Raw genomic sequence first — 20,775 nt, forward strand, 5'->3', positions numbered from 1 at the left:
AGTCAAATATGACTTCCTCTTAATTTAAACACAGCTTGATTCCCAGGACAAACCTCCTGTGGAATAAATGCCATGAAATTATCCAGGTTTTGCTCAAGATGTAACAGATGAAGCTCTTTGTGTCTTTCGCCTCCTAATTTATACAGGGAAAAAATCCAGAAATGGTTAACAGGTTGGATAATGGGTGTCCCATGCTGCACTCTTGAACTGAAGCCACTTCTATTGTGAGTTTTTGGCAGCTTGTAACTCCATAAGGTTTAGCTTTCCTTTCCCCTACTGTTTGATGGTGTGTAAACATCACTAATTAGCTATAAATACCTACCAGCACCCAAATACAAAGTATCATACAAAGAACAGCTGTAGCATTCAATAAACTCGTCTTCGCTCTAATAAATCTGGAGGTTCAGACAAGTTCTGAGATTGGAAAAAGATTTGGTTTCCTTTTCTCCCCCTCTCTGCCCGCTTTTGTGGTGAGATTCAATTAATGAAAGATGCTTTAAGCTGCTGTTTCTGGGAGGAGAAAAAAAAACTTACATAAAGCCAGGATTTTAAAAAAACATGTGAAGTTTTGTTTGGGGAGTTGTATAGGCATTGCAGAAAGATTTGTGAGCCTCCCCACACCGTCCGCCAATTCATTGGCAAAAGCAAACAGAATAATAAGTAGGAAAAAAATGGAGAAGAGACAGAAAACAGTCGAGAGAGAGAGAGAAGGTTTCAAATGAACGGAGAACAATAACAGGAAAAAAGATGCTTCTTCCTATTTTTTGTACTGTTGTGATGGTAAAAACAAACTTGTCCTTTTCTTTGCACTCGCAGGCTTTGTACAGATCTGAAGATTATACCTTGGCTCTGCCCTTTTCTTCTCTGGGTTGCTCGATGCATATCCAATCTTTAAACTGATCCTTTTCAACCAACTGCACCTTGATTGTAAAAGCCTTGTCTTGTTTTCGTGGAGCGAAACGCTCGCGTGGATGGAACGCTGCAGATCTGTTCAATGTCACCGTGGTTAATTAATCAATTTTAATCAGGTTTTTGCATATTTATCTATAAATCTCAGAAGGGTCTACAGTAAAAAAAAAAAGCATAAACATCGTGGTTAATAAGCATCGATATACTAGCAACATGAAAAAGGTTTTCTGTTTTTTTTCTTCAAAGGAACCTTGATTAAACCTTTAAAAGAGGCCGTCACAACAAGGTGCTAATGCAGTTAGCACATTAGTCAGGAAGAGGTATTTTAAACATGCCACTGAAGCAGACTAAAGTTGACATTTTCTGATTATCTGTTTTGACCGAGGCTTCCCAAGAGCATGAAGCAAATGCCTGGTCTGATAAAAAAACCTTTTATTAATTGACTGTGAATTCTGCTCATCCACATCCAGCAAAGTCTTTCAAGGGAGGATTTACAGTCACAGACTTTATCTGGCTTGGAGAGCTGCCAGGCCGGTATCTGCAAAACCTGGCAAGGATTCCTGGAGAGTCACGAACCAATTAAGCAAACTAATTGTCTCCTGCAAACTCCACTCCCCTTTCGCTCCTCTTTTATTGCCTCTGGGAGGGGCCATTCATCGTCTGGCCTTACTCCCAAGTCGACCTCTGTTCTTTAGCTGTTCCCTTCATCTGGCAATTCTGCACATGCACACACTGTGAACAGGCTCCAGCTGTTCATCTGCCTCTCTGATGTCTGTCTCTGAAGGCAGCTGATAACTGGCATAGGGCTCTGGCCCCCTCTCTGCCTCCGATGCAGAGTCCTCATCAGAGCCTTCCCCAGACTCCAGGACTGGCCCATGTTCCTCCCCAACCTCCCCACTGTCCAAATCTGCTGCCAGCTCCACTGGCCACTGGTGGGCCACAACACTTATTATGGAAGGGATGATGAATTAGCATTGTTATTTGTCCATTTGTTGGTTAGATTTGTGGTCTGGCTTTTGTTTGGGAATCAGTTCTAGTGGTTCATTCTCTCATTTTTTCCTAGAAAGTGTGTGTGTGTTTATGTGTGTGTGTGTGTGTGTGTGTGTATATAGTGGGGTAGGTTGGACTCAGAAAGAGTGGCTGATCCAAAAGTACCTTATGAGATTCCACTGATTTGATTCAAGATTAACTGGAACATAAATCTCCCTGGTACCAATCAAATGTCTTAACTACGATGTGTATCTTATGATTCTTTAGCACAGCAGCAATACTTTGTGCAACTTGAAAGAAAACTAACGTTGATCAGAACGTGCTAGCCAACTTTTTTTTTTTACACAACACATAAGATACACAATGGAATTCACTTCCATCAGGTCTGGCAATGGCCAATTATTCCCTAAATTCTAGAAACAGTGTCGTTAAATTTTTTGAAAGGCATTGCGAATAACAATGAGTAGCAATTACATACGATGTAAGCTATAACATTCTCCTAAAATTAACCAGATGCTTTAAAAGAAATCTAAACAGAAAAAGAAAAATATAAAACCACTGCAAAGAAATCACCATTATTTCAGTGATTGGTGCAAAAGGAAAAAAAAAAGTCATCTCGTTGTGTCCCTAGGTTAATCTACAAACTACAAAAATATCTAAAATTTAAGGCGCTAGAGTGCAAAAACATGTTACTAGTAGTATTAAAACTAAAAAAAGGACTTCAAAAATCAACTAATCAGTTTAACCATATCTAAACTGTCCAGATTACAGTTTAACAGAGTTAGAAGGGACACTGTAGGTCATCTAGTCCACCCCTCACCTCCGCCCAGCAGACCCTACCCCATTTTTGACAGGTGGCAGTCCAGTCTCTTCTTGAAAGCTTCCAGTGATGAGTCACTATTGCCAATTGGATGGCCATATAAATCCATCACAAGAAATAAATACATTTCCCGGTGCAAAGAGAGAATGAAGGGTGTGTTATGGAGAAGGGGCCAAAGGTAAGGGGAAAAAATAAAGCATTGTTCCATTTAGCCATTTCAGTTCTGGAAGTGCAGCTTCCCTTGGCTATATTTCAGTTTTATTTCATTTCTGTTTAAAATCAGGGAATCATTTATAGACTTCCAACAAGCCTTCACATTTGGCATATCTGTCACACACCCAGATATACATGAATGACATTATTGGTCAAGATTCTAAAGGAACATTTCTACATATTTCTAAAGTGCATGGGCCTTTCTTTCCGCTTTTGCGCAGCAAGTAAAAACATGGCTTCATGAAAATTGAAATAAGCTTTTAGCAGCATTAACACATCTTCCATTTTCATGGGTCAAGAAAGGAACATGCTCTGGAGAAAACAATAGATATTTGCTTATGTATGGGTAAATGTTTTCCAGATGTGCAGTCTGGAAACCAGACCACATTGTACAGCTATCCAACAATTGCAGGAATAACACCCTAGTTGTCGTCCTCCTCCTCCTCCTCCTTCTTCCTCCTCTTCCTCTTCCTCTTCCTCTTCCTCCTCCTCCTCCTCCTCCTCCTCCTCCTCCTCCTCCTCCTCCTCCTCCTCCTCCTCCTCCTTTTCTCTCTTTCTCTCTCCCTCCCTCTCTCTCTCTTGCTAGTATCTTCTTTCACTGAATTACAATATTTGGCACTTGTGAGGTTAGCAAAAATAAATAAATCATTCAAAACGTCCATTTCAAGCTTTTTAGGTCAACCTAGAATCTCTCCTCTGGAGATCAATAAATATGTTACCGCAGTCCTGAACAAATCATTTTTTTTCTACATGATTTGCACAAACTACCCTTATTTGCACATCCTAGATTAACCTGAGAGTTAGAAAAATAGCCCTGTGCCTTTCCAAACCTTGCTATGCATATTTTCATGGACCAATTATGGGCTCATCTACCTTAGTCCAAAATCCCTGTGAAAGTATGCATTACTCCAGAGTTGAAGGAAAGGGAAGGACATCAGTGGTGGGATAACCAAGAGGGCTTGAGCATCCATTTTGTAATTACCATTAACTAATTAGTCCTAATTGAGAGCATGCAATACAGCTTCTTTTATTTCCAAATTGAGTTGCTTTTGCATGCTCTTAATTCAAGTTTAACTCAAGACGCTGAGCTTGTTGATCAGAAATGTCGGCAGTTCAGCAGTTCGAATCCCTAGTGTCACATAACGGAGTGAGCTCCCGTTACTTGTCCCAGCTTCTGCCAACCTAGCAGTTCAAAAGCATGTAAAAATGCAAGTAGAAAGAAAGGGACCACCTTTGGTGGGAAGGTAACAGCGTTCCGTGCGCCTTCGGCGTTTAGTCATGCTGGCCACATGATCATGGAGATGTCTTCGGACAGTGCTGGCTCTTCGGCTTTGAAACAGAGATGAGCACCACCCCCTAGAGCCAGATACAACTAGCCTGTATGTGCAAGGGATCCTTTACCTTTAACTCACGTTTTCTTCTATTTCTGGACATATATTTTCAGAGTGTGTAATTTTCAGAATAGATGAGAGACAGGGAGGAGGATGAAAGAGAGGAGAGAAAAAAGAGAGAGGGAGAGAGAAGGGAGGGAATTGGAGATTTTCTTCCAAAAGTTGTAGATTTTTCTTTCACAGTTTAAGGAAGTATAGAAAAAGAAAATGATACTTAAGTTGATGTTTTGAGGTGTTAGGGCTAAATTGGAATACTTTGAAAATGGCAAAATCTGTGGAATAACTAAGCTCTTGAGACACCATTACACCTACTAGCAACCTCTTATTAATACCTGAGTACTCCACTTTCCTTTCTCAGCATATTTGGTGGCCACTTGTTAAAAAGAAATATAAGTAGTGAATTCATCTTACCATGACTGATCATCAACTATTGAAGACATTTTATGCACTGCAATTGTTAACATAACATCCATTCATTACCAACTCACCGTACACCGCGGTAAATGTAATGACTGGGTCATCAATTTAAGCGTGTCACTTCCTCTGATCGGCTGGAGCCATAGGTAACTTAAAAGCACTTATCACTTTTATGGCATTTTACGGAAGGGTTTGATTTTGTTTCGATGGATAGAGTGATTTGGATGCTCTTGTAATTAATCCAGTTCATTTAAGAGGGACCTTGTGAACTTAGACAACGTCCTTATATTATTTGTCTAACCTAGTAGAATGTGGTGGCTCAGGGGCTAAGACGCTAAACTTGTCGATCAGAAAGTCGGCAGTTCCGCGGTTTGAATCCCTAGCACCATGTAACACAGTGAGCTCCCGTTACTTGTCCCAGCTTCTGCCAACCTAGCAGTTCAAAAGCACGTAAAAATGCAAGTAGAAAAATAGGAACCACCTTTGGTGGGAAGGTAACAGCATTCTGTGTGCCTTTGCCATTTAGTCATGCCAGCCACATGACCAATGAGACGTCTTTGGACAGCTCTGGCTCTTTGGCTTAGAATTGGAGATGAGCACCGCCCCCTAGAGTCGGGAACGACTAGCGCATACTGTATGTGCAAGGGGAACCTTTACCTTTACCTTAGTAGGATGTAACAGGAATAGTAGTCTTTAGGTTGTGCATAAGGTTGCATGATACTTTTAATCTGTAGTAGTTCATGTCGATTCTGGAAAGGGTTCATTCTGAACTCTTGGGAATCTACTACTAAATTGTATAAACCTGTAAAGTTTGTGGTGCCCTCTGAGTTTGATTATTTGCTTGCGTTACCCAACTAGCCAAGATTATCATTATGAATGAGTATGGGGTTTGCTACTAGTTTATAATACTTGCCCTGCCAGTAGGTGTGGTTTTCTCCTTGGTAGTTTCTTGATTTGGGTATTGTTTTCTTCCTGATTGTTTGTCTGGTGTTAATTGCTACTTATCTGGCTGTAGACTGAGGGAAAGGTTATGTTCTGGTCATTTTGTTCCTGTCTTAGCTTTTTAATGGTGTGTAAATGTGGTTTACCTCTATGTAGATCAGAACCAGTGAAAGATTTTGACAACTGCAGTTTCTTAAACTTCATCTTAGAACCCCTCTCCCCTTTTAAAAATTATGGAAGGCCCCAAACGGCTTTTGTTTGTATGGCTTATATTTTCAATATTTATCATATTAAAAATTAAAATTGATGTATTCATGAAATATTTATAGAATCATAGAAAAATAACAATATCTAAACCTATTATATGCTAACATAAATAAAATATTTTCCATGAAAAAATCTCTATATGTTAATAAATGTTTTTTAATTTTTTTTATAAATAGTAATGAGAAGAGAGACATTATTCTAATTTTTTTGCAAGCATCATCAATATCAGACAAATAATTTTGATTTCACTGATCCTGGTGTGTGTGTATGTGTGTGTGTTTATGTGTGTGTGTGTGTGTGTGTGTGTGTGTGCAGTCACACTTTAAGAAACTCTGGTCTATTGGACCAAATGTAGGTTTTTCTTTTTCTTTGTAGTATTATATTTTTGTCTTCAAAAATCCCTGAGCATGTCCTGTGCCCCCATGGATTTTTGCCACAGTCAGATTTCTCATTCTGCCCCGACCGTAAGTGATCAAAAGCAAGGTCAGTTGTCAAACTGACAAAAGTTGTGAATTTTTGATGTAGACCATCTAGCATTAGTGATACCAGTTGGAAACTGTCTTGAAGCATTTAGATTAAAAATAAAATCACATCTGTAAGTTTCCTGGGAGAGCCATACTATGAGTAGAGGCTTTAAATTTTTGGGAGAAGCTTTGTTCTGAATATTAATATTATTCAACCTAGTTGTGAATTCAATTATTTCCCATGATGCCAATTGCAATTGCACATCCCAACTTGTCTGTATTTATAGAGCCGAGGTGGTGCAGTGGTTGGAGTGCAGTACTGCAGGCTACTTCAGCTGACTGCTAGCTGCAGTTTGGCAGTTCAAATTTCACCGGCTCTAGGTTGATTCCGCCTTTCATCCTTCCGAGGTGGGTAAAATGAGGACCCAGATTGTTGGGGGCAATTGGCTGACTCTGTAAACCACTTAGAGGGGACTGTGAAGCAGTATATAAGTCTAAGGGCTACTGTTATTGCAGGCTAATACTGCCAATTGCCAGCAGTTCGATTCTGACCAGCTCAAAGTTGACTCAGCCTTCCATCCTTCCAAAAGTCGGTAAAATGAAGACCCAGATTGTTGGGGGCAATTGGCTGACTCTGTAAAACTGCTTAGAGAGGGTTGTAAAGCAGTGTGAAGCAGTGTATAAGTCTAAGTGCTATTGCTATATAAACAAGCAAACATCCCTGACCTTAGGTATGATTTTAAAACTTAAGTAGGATTTTAAAACTTAAGTAGGATTTTAAAACTTAAGTAGGATTTTAAAACTTAAGTAGGATTTTTAAACTTAAGTAGGATTTTTAAACTTCTAAGAAGCAAATTGAATAATGGACACCATTGCTTAATAAAGGATGATGAGAGATAGTCCACAGAAGTTAGCTCTTTCTCTCCCAACTTCTGTTGAGTTTCTGCATCCCCAAAATTTTCCCTCTAGTGAAACCAATCTCATTAATGTACAATTGAGAGGTGGACCTGGAAAGGGGAAAGGTGAGAAGGTGAGAAATGTTGGTGAGGTTACCATTTCTCTACTAACAGGATTATTTTTCTTTTTTTTCCCCTTTCCTTTCTTTTTCCTTCTCTTGAAAACTCCCCTCTCAAGCAGCAGCTTTCAAGGAAAGGCATCTCCCGGAGGAGATTCTGAACCAATCTTTGTGAGTAGTTTTTTTTAAATGAAGCTGAGGGCTGGCTAGGGCACTTGGGCCAAAGGTTGACCACCCCAGCTCTAATGAATAATAGTGCCTTTCTGCAGACACAATAGATACAATCTGCTTTATTAAGTTTAATGAGACTTTGTTCAAAATAAGAGTCTTCAGGAATAGATCTACAGCTTCACACATAGACATACACACAAGCAGAATAACAGGACCATGGAGGTCTTCTAATCCAACCCCCTGCTCAAGCAGGAAACCCTTCACCACTTCAGTCAAATGGTTATCCAATCTCTTCTTAAAAACTTCCAGTGTTGGAGCATTCACAACTTGTGGAGGAAAGTTGTTCCACTGATTAATTGTTCTGTCAGGAATTTTCTCCTTAGTTCTAGGTTGCTTAGTTCTCTCTTTGATCAGTTTGATCCATCCATTGCTTCTTGTCCTGCCTTCATGTGCTTTGGAGAATAGATTGACGCCTTCTTCTTTGTGGCAGCCCCTGAGATATAGGAACACTGTTATCTTGTTACCCCCTATAAGCGCATGCACGTGTAGAAATATTGAGTGAATCATTAATCAATGACATATCTAATATATACAATAGAAGAATCTATTCGTGAATTTAAGTGAGTGGGAAATTTCAATTGTATTATTATTATTATTATTATTATTATTATTATTATTATTATTATTATTATTTGTTTTGCTTTGTTGTTTCCCTTGTCACAGGTCTCCCAATTTGGGTCTGGAAGTTGCATTGGGGGTACAGTCCCTGCACTTATGGGGAAATCCTTCATATCTCCCTGTGACCTTTTTAGCTTTTACCTATTTGTAGAAAGGATAGCACATTCATTGGTGCCACTGCTTAAAAGGACGGGGGCTGAAAGAAATAATGAACTGTAGAGATTCTCAGTCATCCAGGTCATGGTTGTCCCCAAGCAGGGGTGGGTTCCTGCCAGTTCTAACCTCTTCTATAGAAGAGGTTCCACAAATCTACAGTGCTGTTTAGAACCGGTTCCAGCTCCCTCCCCCTGCCCGTCCACACATCATCAAGATGAAGAGCGAGAGGAGGAATTCTGGGAGTTGAAGTCCACAAGTCTTAAAGCTGTCAAGTTTGAACACCCATGGGTTTTTTTTTAAAGGGTTGGGGCTGCAAGGGTCTTGTAATTTGACAGCTTTTAAGACTTGCACACTTCAAATGCCAGAGTTTCTGAGCCAATATTTTGGTTGCTAAGCAAGAGCGTTGTTAAGTGAGTTTCACCACATTTTACAAGTTGGCCACGCCTACCCAGTCACATGGCTGGCAAGCCACTCCCACCTGGTCAAATGGCTGGCAAGCCACTCCCACAAAGCAGGCCACACCTACAGAAGAGGTTCTAAAAAAAATTGAAACCCACCAGTCCTAGACTTATGACCACAATGGAGCCCAACATTTTTGTGGTTAAGTGAGAGATTTGTTACCTGAGTTTTGCCCCATTTTGTGAACTTTCTTGCCACGGTTGTTAAGTGAATCTCTGCAGTGTGATAAGTTAGTAACTTATTGGTTGTTAAGTGAATCTGGCTTCCTCCACTGATTGCTTGTCGGAAGGTCACAAAAGGGGATCCATAGGGACAAGGCAATGGTCATAAGTATGAATCAGTTGCCAGGCACCTAAAATTTGATCGGGTGATCATGGGGATGACACAAAGATTGTCACTGTGGGAAAAAGTCACAAGTCACTTTTTTTCAGTGCCGTGGTAACTTTGAAGGGCTGTTGAGTGAACTGTTCTAAGTCAAGGGTTCCCTGTGACTCGTTTCCGCCCTCGTCTATTAAGAGACACAATTTCAGAAAAGGAAACAAAGTTATAAAACAAAATTACAATGTATGCTCCGGCATATGGAACCAAGTAATAACTGAAATGATAACATTAAGCTTAAATATTTTATGTTGTTGTAATAGGCTCATTCAACAGATCTTGGTGCTGTTGAATGAGCCATCAGTTCGTGAGACATTCAGCATAGTCTCACTCAGTAAGGTGCCTTCATTTCCTAATCTTTGATAAATGTTCCCCTTGCACATATGTGCTAGTTGTTCCCGACTCTAGGGGGCGGTGCTCATCTCTGTTTCAAAGCCGAAGAGCCAGCGCTGTCCGAAGACGTCTCCGTGGTCGTGTAGCCGGCATGACTAAACACCGAAGGTGCACAGAACGCTGTTCCCTTCCCACCAAAGGTGGTTCCTATTTTTCTACTTGCATTTTTACATGCCTTCGAACTGCTAGGTTGGCAGAAGCTGGGACAAGTAACGGGAGCTCACTCCATTACGTGATGCTAGGGATTCGAACCGCCGAACTTTCTGATCAACAAGCTCAGTGTCTTAGCCACTGAGCCACCTCATCCCTAATCTGTCATAAAGGTTTTATCATATCTACCTCTAAGCCAGCCCGGGAGAGGGGTAACATTAAAATTAACTGTTGAATATCACCATGCTATCTTCAAAAGGAACATAAAAGTTACTTTTCTGTTCTCTAAAACAGTCCCTGGAATGCCTTCTAATGGGAAGGTTTAATAGGCAAATTTGTTCGAGAAAAATGAAGAACTGCTGTTTTTACTCTGGGCAATTATCAATTATACCTCAAACATATAAACATTTTCCATGCATAAACAAAATAATTGGTAGTCTGCTGCTAACAGGGATAGAACAAAATAGAGGATTTAGCATCTTCTAAAAAGTCAAAAGTTTTGAAGGGAGAAAAAGAAATTCACACATATGGAGGAGGAGGAGGAAGGAGGAAGAAGAAGGGAGAAGAGGAAGAGGAGGAGGAAGAACATGGAGAAGGTGGTGGAGGAGGAGGAAGGAGAAAGAAGAAGGGAGATGGGAGACAGGAGATGAGAGTAGAAGGAGGAGGAAGGAGGAAGTGGGACAAGAGGAAGAGGAGGAAGAGAAGGAGGTAGAACAACAAGGAGAAGGAGGAGGAAGAAGAAGAAAGAGGAGGAGGAAGGAGAAAGAAAAAGGGAAATTGGAGGATGAGGGGGAGGAAAGGAAGAGAAGGAAGAAGAACAAGAAGAGGTGAAGGAGGAGGAAGGAGAAGGAAAAGAAATAACTGCACAGTAAGACAAATCCAGCATAAAATAGCTCAAATCATGTGTTTCTTAGCATGAGCCATTTTAAAACCATGGATACTGGAAGCAATTTGAAAGTAAATTGATCCCCAATAGGGAACTATGTAAGGAAATTAAAAGATAATCAGATCTCTGGTAAGAAAGCAGACATATACTGTGTACACAGCACTGAGATTAACCTAACAAGCCAGTAAGGCAAGAGAATAAGTTGGCCAAATTAATGTCTCAGGAGAACTGGGTAAGATATATAATGTTGTCAGCTCAATATCAACATCTCCCTTTAATGCAAATAAAAAAAGAAAGAAAATAAATTCCACTGGAAAACAAATCATTGTTGATTTTCACATTTCATTATTACTGAGGATGAAAATGCACAAAAGTCCTGAGTTTTGGGTCGGGAGACAATACTGGAGTCCCACGGCACACAACAAAAGATGTATTGTTTTGAAGGTTTTGGAAAATCCAAATGAAAATAAAAACCAATATATTTTTTTTATAGCTATGGTATATTTTGCTTTTTAAGGGGCTCAGTGGCTAAGACGCTCAGCTTGTCGATCAGAAAGGTTGGCAGTTCAGTGGTTTGAATCCCTAGCATCACGTAACAGAGTGAGCTCCCGTGACTTGTCTCAGCTTCTGCCAACCTAGCAGTTCGAAAGCACGTAAAAATGCAAGTAGAAAATGAGGAACCACCTTTGGTGGGAAGATTAACAACATTCTGTGCACCTTCGGTGTTGAGTCATGCCAGCCACATGACCACGGAGACGTCTTCGGACAGTGCTGGCTCTTCGGCTTTGAAAAGGAGATGAGCACCGCCCCCTAGAGTTGGGAACGACTAGCGCATATGTTGAGGGGAACCTTTAGCTATATTTTGCTTTTAAAACAAAGCCAGCCCATTGAAAGATGAATAGATTGGAAATTGCTAAAAGAGAGAGAGAGAGAGAGAAAGTGAGGGGAGGACGGAGGAAGGGAGAGAGAGAGACTGCAACAAGGTAGTTTGTTGGTGATATTTTTAAGAATTATTATTATTTATTTATCAGTGCACAACATATGTACATAGGTACAACTCACAGTGAAGACAGAAGACAGAAAATCCCTAACCCAATAAATCATATTAACAAACACCCAGCCCTATTGCACCAGTGTGAACATGTTACAACTTGCACGGGCCCTACAAGTCCATCGTACTATGTAGTTATGATGTTATTTTAAATTTTAAAATGTAAGTCAAGCTCCTATCATCAAAATATGATGAAGTTTGACTTGGTCTTCCATAGAGAAGCAGGCCATAAAATTTCTACCAGTTATTTTTTTCTTTTCTTTTTGGTTTTGTTATCTAAACATGCTTCCTCCTCTAACAATTCTCCACTGAAAGTGGGACTGTCTTTGCAACGTCCTTATTGAAACACCAGGGATGACCAGGAAATGCTTCTTGACTCCAGCGCTGACACGATTACACATTGCAGAATATTCAACCGTGCCTCTCCGAATGCTATATTTGGACTCTCGGCATTAATATACCCACCACTGCATTCAGAAACTACATGAGCAAGTCATTCAGGTGAAAGATGTAACTTCAAAGACATATGTTGCATACAATACCTGACCAAATAGAACCCTGTAGGAGCGTGGGAGATTGGTCGATTATACTTGTGCTTTTAAATATTTATAACATGCACACACACACACACACACACACACACAGAGAGAGAGAGAGAGAGAGAGAGAGAGAGAGAGAGAGAGAGAGAGAGAGAGAGAGAAGACACTGTTGGCCAAATATACCCAAAGGTTATCTACTGTTTGGTGTACATTGCACAGGGTAAAAAGTGCAGAATAGATTTGTGAGCATCTTATTCGACCGTTCTGGGCCACTGATATTTGTGTTGCAGTTAAAGTAGAAGGGGGGCAAAAATCTTGGAACAAGGATAGAGAAAGATGAGAGTCTTGATATCCTCCACATTCCCCCAGAATGGACTCATTTTCACAGGGGAGGGAAATGTTATTTCTTATTTAGCTGCACAAGGTATGGACGCCCTGGTTATGCTTTTGGTAAGATGATGTTGGTAATAATAGAATGTTAAGGAGAAAACAGGGAGGGAGAGGATGAAGGAGAGAGAGGAAGGGAGAGAAGAGGAAAGGCTAAGGGAGAGGAAGAGGGGAGGGGAGGGGAAAGGAGGAGAGAGGCAGAGGAGAATCTGAAAGAGAGGGGATAGGATAGGATAGGACAGGACAGGACAGCATAGAATAGAACAAGGATAGGATAGGATAGGGGAGAGGAGAGGAATAGAACAAGAATAGAACAAGAATAGAACAAGAATAGAATGGAATGGAATGGAATGGAATGGAATGGAATGGAATAGAATAGAATAGAATAGAATAGAATAGAATAGAATAGAATAGAATAGAATAGAATAGAATAGAATAGAACAGAACAGAACAGAACAGAACAGAGGAAATTTTAAAAACCCCAAATTTTTGCAGACAGATTTTTCATAGGCCCCTGGTGAATGTAACACAAAGACCTACAGTTCGCTCACAAACTCACAGCTTGGAGCTAACCTCAGCTAACTGGTAACCCCAGGTAGGGTGAGTTAAAGCCTGAACTTCATTTCCTACATGCATGCAAAACCTGGCTTTAAAAAAAAAACAACTTGAGTTACTTTTTTCCTTGCAACTAGTGGGAATCTGCCTCGTATACTTAGTTGATCATTCAGGACTCCGTCCAAACCCAGAAAACTCTCTACTTAGTTCCGTAACAAGTGTTTTCTGCAAACCCTGCCAGCACCTTCAGTAAACCTGGTTAATCTCAGACCTCAGCCTTATCTCAAGCTAACAGAAGGGTTACTTTTTTTAAAAAAAAGATCCTCCTCTCCAAAGTTTAAAAATAAAGTTGGCAATATAAAACAGTGATTTACCTGAGATGAAGATCAAAAAAAGAATTTCTAGTTAATCGTACTTGAGCGTACCTTCCTGTAGTACTACAAACACTATAGAGCCTTCGCTTGGTATTTTATAGGTAAGAACAGCCTTAGATAAAGAGTACAAAATAACACATTTTGGGAACCCTGAAGATACGCTTCTCTGAACAAAGAGCCACATAAAATATGTCACGGTGTGGGAAGATAAAACCTGTATTGGGATTTTCTTAGGATAAATGGCAAAACTTGTCAGACAAAGATCCCAGCTCCCAATTTCTGATCCATCCTTCACTTGGCTACAATGAGGCAAAAGATGAGATCTTTCAAGGCCATTTCCCAGTGAAGCAATTGAGGATCCACAACACAACCATAGTACTGTTTTAATTTCCCCATCAACACAAACACACCTAAAACAACTCTGTGGGTCTGTCTCCTCCTTTTTTCCTTTTGGCAGCTGCTGTTTCTTCCAACTTTAGTGTTCTTCTTGTTGTTGTTAGTTGAGAAGTCATGTCAGATCCATCGCGATCCCATGGACAACATTCCTCCAGGCCCTCCTGTCCTCACATCCTCCAGAGTCCATTGAAGCTCACACTGACTGCTTCTGTGACTCCATCCAGATACCTCATTCTCTGTTGCCCCTTCTTCATTTGCCCTCAATCGTTCCCAGCATTAGGGTCTTCTCCAGTGAGTCCTTCCTTCTCATTAGGTGGCCAAAGTATATGAGTTTCATCTTCAGGATCTGGCCTTCTAAAGAGCAGTCAGGGTTGATCTCCTCTAGGACTGATGGTTCTGATCGCCTTGCAATTGAAGGGACTGGCAGGAATCTTCTCCAGCACCAGAGTTCAAAGGCCTCAATTCTTTGGTGCTCAGCCTTTCTTGTGGTCCAGCTTTCACAGCCATACGTTGCAATTGGGAAAACCATAGCCTTGACTACATGCACTTTTGTTGGCAGGGTGATTTCACAAAGGGTGTTCTACTTTCCTGTAAAAGCCAAGATGCTTATATTTTGGTCAGCATACATATATCATTGTTGTTCACCATAAAAATATCTTTTCTTCTGCAACTCTGATTAGACCACAGTCTTGCATCATCATTATGTTATCACCTTCTTTCATACTCAAAGTGGTATTTTGATGAATAGTGAGATTGCCTTCAGAGTTTGTGGGTGCTTCTTCACTGGAAGTTTTTAAGAAGAGACTGGTCAGCCACTTGTCTGAAATGGTATGGGGTTTCCTGCTTGAGCAGGGGGCTGGGCTAGAAGACCTCCAAGTTCCCTTCCAACTCTGTTCTATAATAAGAAATTCCCTTCCACATCTCTATCAAAAGACAAACTCTGTCAAGGAAAAGGAAGTTTTTTTTTTAAAAAAAAGTTTGTTGCCGTTCTGCAACCATTCAGTGAAAACTCTGCTATTTGAAAATAAGGTGTGGAATTTCTTCTTCTTTCCCTTGTAAAAATTCTGAGAAATCATCTAACCTTTCTGGCCCAATTTCCAAAGAATTTGAAGAGGCCGTTTGTGCCCTGTTTTAATTAAGAAGAACATTGATTTTCTTTGTTTTGTTTCGTTTTTATCGCATCACACGCTCCTCCCCCCCCCTGCAATCTGAACAAGTCATCAAAGCGCATTTTAAAAACTGCAGTGGCAAACAGAACATAGATTCCCCCCCCCCCCCCCCCCGATTTTACTAGCTTCTATGTAAACGTTCACCAAGAAACAGATGGGAAACATCTTGAAGGTTACGGTTTCTTTTTCAAAGATGCGCTCAACTTCTGAAGGGGCAGACACAGTGAGAGGAAGAGACATGATATGATATATCCACAGTTCCTGTGATTCACAGATATATGTGTGGACACAGTCACACACAAAGTTCTGTGATATATACAAAGTACACACATTGTGTGTTTGTCTTTGCGTGTATGTGTGTGTGTGATCTTGGTATGGAAACCAGGAATCCGTAATATATATATAATGAATCCATAATATATATAATATACAATCTATCAATAATGTGTGCATGTTTGTTTGTTTGTTTGTTTGGATTTAAATGTAAGTGCATAGGTATATATACATGTGTATATAATATATTACAATATGTTGTAAGCTACCCATTGGATATTAGATGGATGGGAACAATGTTATAAATGTATAATGCAATGCAATAGCAATAGATTTAGACTTATATACCGCTTTACAGGCCTCTCTAAGCAGTTTACAGAGTCAGCATATTGCCCCCAACAATTTGGGTCCTCATTTTATCTGCCTCCGAAGGATGGAAAGCTGAGACAATCTTGAGCCTGGTGGGATTCAAACTGCCAAATTGCAGGCAGCGAGCAGGCAGCAGAAATAGCCTGTAGTACTGCACTCTAACCACTGTGCCGCCAAGTCTCAATACAATACAACATTATCAATCCTAATAAATCTGATTCTTTAATTGCAGATTATCTGTTAATAAGTCTCTACACTAGAATGAAAATCCATTTTGTATTGTTCTTCCAATGCATTAAGCAGTTTTCCTTTACCAACAGAGTGATACTAAAGGTAATTGTTTCTCTTCTGCAACTTTAGAACAGAGGTTATATTCAGTCTTTACCAACATTCAGTCTTCAAACTTTCTCAGAACTCAAATGCAGCCTTATTGTCTTTCCTAACAGCCAACTTGGTGAACAGAAGCATTGCAAAAAATATTTCCCTCTGTTGATTTCTGGTAACTTGTTTTTTTTTTTTTTAAGGGGAAAGAATAAGCATTTCTATAAAGCAATTTATGAAGAAAGTGGAAAAGTTAACCGATTCAATTGAAATAAACCCTGCATCTCCTTTCAGGAAAACCAAGCCATCTGGGATATTTTCTTTGAGGCCACGTGTAAGAATCTTCTCTGGATTTTCGATAGGAAAGTTCCAATGGTGGGATTCAATTTTTTTTGCAACCGATTCTGTGGTCATGGCTTGGTGGGCATGGTGTGACTTGGTGGGCATGACAGGGGAAGGATACTGCAAAATCCCCATTTCCTCCTGACCAGCTTGAACTCGGGAGGCAGAGAATAGATGGGGGTGGGGCCAGTCAGAGGTGATATTTACCAGGTCTCTAAACTACTCAAAATTTCTCCAGAACTGGTCAGAACCTGCTGAATATCACCTCTGGAATGTTCTCTTCAGATCCTTTCTTTCTTTCTAGCTTCACGCTTCACATCCCATTTGTCCTTCTAATTTTGACATTCCTTGTCTGAATAGCATAATCATCACAATTGTCTTAACGTTCCCCTTGCATAAGCCAAAATCTTAGCCAATGTTTTACTGCTGGCTGGTTTCCCCTAAGCAGTTACTGTTTTCCCATAGGAATTCCTCAACGTTAGCAGTGTCATGGTATATTCTGAAATGTGGGAACTCAGCAAGAGTCTCGGAAGGGAAGGAAAACTACCCCACAAAGAAAGGTATATATTGTGCACTCTATTATTCATAAACAAGCCTTGTGTTTAGTCTGTGGTTTACTTAAAAGAGATTCACACTTTATTTGTCGATGCCATCATAAAATACAGATTTTGAAACCAAACCAACAAAGCATTGATCCACTGTCGCCATGAAGTTTGCAAAGCATAGTTGCATAGTTATCTACGATAGCTAAAGGTAAAAGGTAACACATACGTGCTAGTCGTTCCCAACTCTTGGGGGCAGTGCTCATCTTCATTTCAAAACCCCAAAGAAAGTCCAGTTGCCTTTTGAAAAAAGCAATTTGGGGACATCGAGATTATTATTATTATTTATGTTTAAGGTTGCCGACCCCTGGTCTATACTCACGTGACTAAGACATAGGGCAATCTTGATGGCTGGATTTTTGATAACACTATTGCCTCTAGCATCTTGACTTGGTTGACCATATAGCCTGAGGTTACTCATGATTCACTAGTTCTTCTTTCTGATTAAAACATGCCCATCCAATACACTTCTTTGCAAATGAAGAGAAGCTGACATTGTAAATGCCTGGAGAAGGAAAGCAAGATTGGCAGAGATGTGGTCTCAAGTGGCAAACTCAGAAACTCGTCTTTTGCAGAGGCTTAGAAACCTGTTTGTGTTTTGTTTTTTTCTTTGTTTGCTTTCCCCTTAATGCCTTTCAAAGCAGAAGATCATTTTGAAATCATTCTCAGGGACTGCAAGTACGATATTCTTCCACTGTACGGAGTGTGAGGATGTCCTGTTTTTCATTGCACAATCATCTCTCCAGCAGTCTGCATGAATCTCTGTTTCCCATATTTTCATTACATTGTAAGTATTTTAAACCCACTTTCCTCCCTGGCTTTTCTGAGATAGGGAAATAGAGTCAGTCGGGGAAGTCTTCTGAGGGATAGAAACTTGTGTCACAAAACAAACAGATAAACAGCAACTGCAGCTTCCAATATAGAACTAGCTAGAATGGAAACTCAAAAGCACCACCAAGGGAAATGCTTCTCAAGGACTTTTGAGAAGAACAGAGAAGGGCAGAATCCTCCTTCCCAGGGGGACCCAAAATCCAGAGAAACGGTAAGGCGGGTTTCTCTTAATTAAAATTAAGGAGGCATAGAATCAAAATTAAGAATTAAGAATCACAATTAATTAAGGGTGGCGTAGAATCAAAGTCACGCGAAGTATTAGTACCACATTATAAAGCCTCGGAATGACCATGTCTGGAATACTGCATCGAGTTTTGGTCACCAGGTTACAAAAAAGATGTTGAGATTTTGGAAAAAGTGCAGAGAAGAGCAACTAAGGTGATTAAAGATCTGGAGACTAAAACATGAAGAGCGATTTCAGGATTTGGGTTTGGCTAGTGTGGAGAAAAGAAGGACTAGGAGGGACACAATAGCAATCTTCTAGTATTTGAGGAGCTGCCACAAAGAGGAAGGGATCAATTTATTTTCCAAAGCACCAGAGGGCAGGATAAGAAACAATGGATATAACTTAACCGAGGAGAGAAGCAAACTGGAATTGAGGAGAAACTTCCTAACGGTGAGGGCAATTAACCAATGGAACAGAAGTTGCCTTCAGACATTGTGGATCCTTCATCACTGGAGTTTTTTAAAGAAGAGACTGGACAATCACTTGTTTGAAATGGTATAGGATCGCTTGCATGAGCAGGAGGCTAGACTAGAAGACCTCAAATGTCCCTTCCAGCTCTATTCTGATTCTGAAAATCCTCTATGCCCTGAGAAATATGAGATCACCAACTTCATGGTAAATGATTCTTTGTTATGTAGGGAACACTTCATTAAGACTACTTTGCAGGGCTTGCTCCCTGAGAACATCCATTCATGTACATACAAACATACAAACATACAAACAAACAAACATACATACATATGTATAGACCGGTGCCCTAAGTTTTACCTCCAAGGTTTGCAGTCCATAGATCCTGTAGGCAATTTTGTTACCTCCAATGACTTCACCCCAGCATCCAAAAAGAGTTTTAAAAGTTATTTTCTATGTTGAAAACATAATATTCTCTTTCAAGAGAAGGCAAAATCGCAAGCAAATATTCAAACACTTTTATCAAGTTGGTTGCAGACATCATCTGCATATCCTCTTTTATATCTTATTAGGAACAAACAGTAGTAGTCGAACAGTAATTGGTAGATGTGGTATAGTAGGGGGCAATGTTTCCCTTGAGCAAGCACAGCTATCACAAATTGCTCTCTCTTTTTTCCCCTGTAATCACAAACGGCCAGTTTCTACTCCCATCTTGTTTATCTACCTTATCTGTTACCCTCCTTCCTTCCAATGCATTGGTTATAGTAAGAGAAAATGTTGTAATTGTACTTATAGTTGCCCCAAGCAAAGATATCTCCTTTCTATTTCTTTGTATTCTTTCTTTCTATACTTTTCCTTTTCGTTTGCTTCTTTTACTTGTTATGCTGTTGGTTAAAACTTTCATTGTTATTTTTTTAATGGAATGCTTCGAATAATTAAAATGAATTAGAACATTTAATGCAAATAGCAATATCACTTACACTTATATACCGCTTCACAGTGCTTTTACAGTCCTCTCTAAGCAGTTTACAGAGTCAACCTATTGCCTGCCAACAATCTGTTTCCTCATTTTACCCACCTCAGAAGAATGGATGGTCGAGTCAACTTTGAGCCTCGTGAGATTCAATTTGCCAAACTGCTGGCAAAGTCAGCAAAGGTAGCCTGAACTACTGCACTCTAACCACTACACCACCATAACATTTTAAAGAAGAGATTCCTAGATGTAGAATATGCTTATTGACTTCAGAACACGCTTTGCCTAGAGGAATTCCTCTTTCCCTCTCATTGACCACTGGAATCAATGACCCAGCTAAGTCATAATTGTAGGATGCATAACTGATATGGTTTTTTCTGACTTGAATGGAACATCGCAACCTGTCTGATAGCTATAAACCCTGAATCTTAATTTGAATAGGGAGAACTATATGTGCGGGATCATTCCTTTACCCTGCTTTTTAGCTTCTGGTGAAGAAACCCAGCGAATTTTCTTGGCTGCAGGAGAAGCTTTGAACTTTCCTTAGGAGCCATTTCATTTGGGGAAATCCACATCCTTTATTGCTTTAATTAGTCACCTTCTCTATTTCCAAAGAACCAATATTATTCCTGAGAAGTAGCCTAAAGCTAAGCTCAGATCAGACGATACAGCGTAGGCTTCAGCAACTGTCAGTTTTCCATCTCGGGAGGAAATACAGAGCGTGAGTCATCAGAACTAATGAACTTGATCTTGTGATACTGGAATGCCAATTATGTGATTTCTCCCTGCGGTCTCAACAACCCAACTGACATTTGTTCTTCTCGGCAATCCCCTGATTTCACAATACATGTTTCGCCATGAGTAGCAACCGTTGGGTAGCCTCCTTCACGAGGACACCATTTTTACTTATTTATTTTGTCCACTATTTTCCACAGTCAGAGGAATATGCCTGAGACAATACAGAGAAACAAGCCACTTCAACAAGTGGCCATAAATTATCACCAGATACTTTAGCAGCATATGTCTTTGTCCAGCCCTGGCTGCAGATTTCCACGAACAAACTTCAACTAAGCATTCTGACTGATAAATTCACGGGCATAAAGTATAAATCTCTCATTTTGAAGGCCTATCTTGTCAAACAGTCCCATTTATTGCCGGCATACTGCAGTCAACGCACAATGCCGTAGCCACTTAGCATAA

At 40.1% G+C, this 20,775-nt stretch overlaps 1 long non-coding RNA gene across 1 annotated transcript in view; it reads left to right on the forward strand.

Moving 5' to 3' along the window:
- The first annotated feature begins 7,565 nt into the window (after positions 1-7,565).
- Positions 7,566-20,775, forward strand: part of LOC309397603 — a 110,436-nt gene continuing 97,226 nt past the window's right edge. Inside the window, exon 1 of the long non-coding RNA XR_014176291.1 lies at positions 7,566-7,599. This is a non-coding gene — a long non-coding RNA (uncharacterized lncRNA). The remainder of the gene's footprint in view (positions 7,600-20,775) is intronic.

This window comes from Natrix helvetica, assembly GCF_964273705.1.
Source record: "Natrix helvetica genome assembly, chromosome: 11".
Taxonomy (NCBI): Eukaryota; Metazoa; Chordata; class Lepidosauria; order Squamata; family Natricidae; genus Natrix; species Natrix helvetica.